At 37.2% G+C, this 3,622-nt stretch overlaps 1 non-coding gene across 1 annotated transcript; it reads left to right on the forward strand.

Moving 5' to 3' along the window:
* The first annotated feature begins 2,629 nt into the window (after positions 1-2,629).
* Positions 2,630-2,701, forward strand: Trnae-cuc (transfer RNA glutamic acid (anticodon CUC)). Its single transcript has one exon. It is a non-coding gene; the product is annotated as a tRNA-Glu (tRNA).
* The last annotated feature ends 921 nt before the right edge of the window (positions 2,702-3,622 follow it).

Genomic DNA, 3,622 nt, shown 5'->3' on the forward strand with positions numbered 1-3,622 from the left:
TACCCATATAATGAACTTCTCCATGTTCTCCGGTGTATTTCCAGCAGTGTGGCGCAGGGCCTTTGTCCGACCGCTACCTAAGGTTGGTAATCCCACCCTACCAACCCATTTCCGTCCTATCTCAATCCTTCCCTTCCTATCCAAAGTGCTGGAGGCCTGTGTCCATAAACAACTATCCCATTTTGTTTACAAGCACGGTCTAATAAGCCCGTTGCAATCAGGTTTTCGACCGGGCCACAGCACTGTAACCTCCCTCCTTAAAGTGACTGGCGATGTTAGGGCTGGCATGGAGGATACCAAAGTGACAGTCTTGGTATTGGTTGATTTTTCCAACGCTTTTAATATGGTCAGTCACGATATCCTTTCGGCAATCCTGTCCCATCTTGCGATCTCCGGCAAATCACTGGAATGGTTCTCTTCATATCTTCGGGGGCGTCAGCAGTCGGTCCAGCATGATGATCATTTCTCAGGCTGGTGTGATCTGGCGGCAGGCGTCCCTCAGGGCGGCATTCTTTCTCCACTTCTTTTCTCTATTTTTATTAACTTCATTACTCCTGAACTTCAGTGTGCGTACCATTTGTATGCGGACGACTTGCAGCTGTACCGTCAATCTGGGGTGGACGATCTGCCTGATGCTATCAGCAGACTTAATGGTGACTTGGCAGCTATTCGAAGTTGGTCAAACAGGTTCGGTATAGCTGTTAATCCAAACAAGTGCCAAGCCATAGTTATAGGTAGCTCTCGGAGCCTCAGATCGATTGACGGTGCGACACTGCCTCCCATCTCCTATAATGGTGTGACTATCCCATTCAGTCAGGACGTCAAGGACTTGGGCTTAATTATTGACAGCACATTGAGCTGGCGTGCACAAGTTGCTAGTGTTTGCCAGAAAGTTACTGGGTCATTGAGGGCGCTGTATCGTTTGAAGAATTTCCTTCCATCCTCCGTAAGGGCACAGCTGGTGCAGAGCTTGATTTTCCCTATTATTGATTACGCTGATGTCTGTTACTACGACCTGAATGCAGATCTGCTCAATAAACTAGACCGACTTCTAAATAACTGCATTCGATTCGTTTTCAACTTACGTAAATATGATCATGTTTCTGCACATAGACTGCAACTAAAGTGGCTGCCCATACGCTTGCGCAGGCAGCAGAGGGCATTAACCACTTTATTCTCTTACCTTATCTCTCCTTCTTCACCTAATTATCTTGCTTCTTACTTCCAATATTCTTGCGCCAACCACACTAAATTTCTTCGTTCGTCTCAAAATCGACACCTTCAGTGTGTCTCTCATCGCACTGACTTCCTTCACTCTTCTTTTTTCATTCAAGCTGTTCTTCTGTGGAATGCGCTCCCCAAGGAGATCAGAGTGGCAAGAAATCGCAGTTCCTTTAAATTTAAAGTCCGCGAGCATTTAATGAAAGATTGGCAGACTCAAGACAATTGAGGAAATTGAGGAAACTTATTTCTCTCCATTATGTGTATGTATATGTATGTAATGTGTATTACATGTATTGTATGTATTGTATGTATTATATATGTATATATATATATGTATTATATATTGTATTGTATTCTTATATTATTATGTATTGTACATTGTATTTTTATATGTATTTATTCTTTTGTGCCTGTGTTTTGGCTTCGCTTCGATCCGCTTCATTTCTCTGCACCACCCAATGGTTGACTGTTAGAGAATGCCTTAAGGCATTAAGTCCGCCATTCACTGTATTTATATGTGATGAAGAAATAAATAAATAAATAAATAAATAAAATAACGTAATTTTTTAACATTATTACAATCAACAAAACTGCAAAACCTTATGCAAAATCTTCGTTACTAAAAATACATAAATCATCTAACAAATTGCAGCTCAATTCTCACTTCATAATTCAAACAAAACGTCACTATTAAAGAGGAAAGTTGAATAAAACTAAACAATATCTTTTTCCAAACACATGTAGCGTGGCGCAGTGTGCGCCCGGTCTCTAGCGACGACTTACGCCATAATCTGTCTTGCTATTCAGCTCAAAGCTGGCGTGTTCAGGTACATTCTTGAAATTCAGCCGCTGAAAGTAGAATTTCAGAGGACATTTCCAGTACTGGTTTTACACGGGTGTTTGTTTTTTCAGGCGACTCCTTGTAACTTGACTTTTTTAGTTTTAGGACTGTAGTGTAAGAATTGCATTTGTAAGGAGTAAGGAGTTAAAATTAAAATGGAATTGTAGGTACAGTGTGGTTAGGTTCTATGTGTGACTATTGGGTACGAGGAAATTATTTGAGAAAGAATCCGATTTTCCTGTTCTATATATTCTATACATAGTAGTATACTACTGGTGTACAATGGCATAGGAAATAGTATGTTATATGTTTTCTGTTACCTAATAAGATATAAGTTGTGTTTAGCAACCAATCCTCCTCAAATAAAAAAAGACTGATCACAACCCATACAAAATTACACCACGTCCTAGAACATAGTGATATAATCTTAATAAAATATAAAAATGGCATACTTGCCAACTTAATTTTTTTAAATCTTCATATAATAAATTTAATAACACTAAAATTATATTAACTATAGTAACAACAAGAATTAAAACTACATTTTGGACGGAATCATCACCATCCGATATGGTCTAGTGGCTAGGATACCTGGCTCTCACCCAGGAGGCTCGGGTTCGATTCCCGGTATCGGAAATTCTTTTTGTGTATAAAATATTTTTTCAGTACTAGGTCTCTTTTAACATTTTATGTTATGAAAAATCTGCCTTGAAAATAACTCTGGGGCCTTTAATAAAAAAATTGGATCGAATATAATGTATAGGTATATTTTTTGGTACCTCTAAAGTCGGTAAGTGTAGGTACCTCTAACGTCGTCTCACGGTCATAACGTCAGTGTCTTCTCTGGTCTCCATGGTTCAAGAGAAATAAAATCAAAATCTCAAAAATAAGTCATAGGACGTGGATCAATTTTGATCCATCTCATTTGCACTTTGCTCATTAATTTAGCTCGTGCCCTTTGGTTTGAACAACACGATTATCCAGTAATGACCATTGGTCGACCTCTAGATAAAGCAATGGGACCAGTCTATAATATATAATCCTAAGTGAACTTTGCTCATTCACATACATACTTACTACTTACATATATTACGTTCCATAATAATTATATTTTTACAATATAATATTGTAGTCTACCTCTCAACACAGAAGTACCATAGCGTTCGACATAAACAAGTTGTTTTTAATTAATTTATACTTATTCAATTATTTTGTTTCAAACTTATCAATTATGGTTAGCATTCTTACTGGATAGGTATTATATGGAGTAGCGGCGAGATCAAAGCACGCCGACAAAGAATACGTAACGAAACAGACTTCTTTATCATTAATTTATATTTGTGGAATGTTTAAAACATTAACATATTTTTAAATGTATGTATTTGGAATTTGAAGAAAATTAATTTTAAAAATGTCTATAAATTATTTTTTTATGTAACTTCGGTGACATCTATCGGTAGTTGATTATTTTTTCTAAGAAATGTTCTAATTGGAATTGTTTTTTATGATATTTTTTTATGTATTTTTTGGCTTGCGCTTTTTTTAATACGGATTTAG

The sequence above is a fragment of the Spodoptera frugiperda genome, chromosome 7, assembly GCF_023101765.2.
Source record: "Spodoptera frugiperda isolate SF20-4 chromosome 7, AGI-APGP_CSIRO_Sfru_2.0, whole genome shotgun sequence".
Lineage (NCBI taxonomy): Eukaryota > Metazoa > Arthropoda > Insecta > Lepidoptera > Noctuidae > Spodoptera > Spodoptera frugiperda.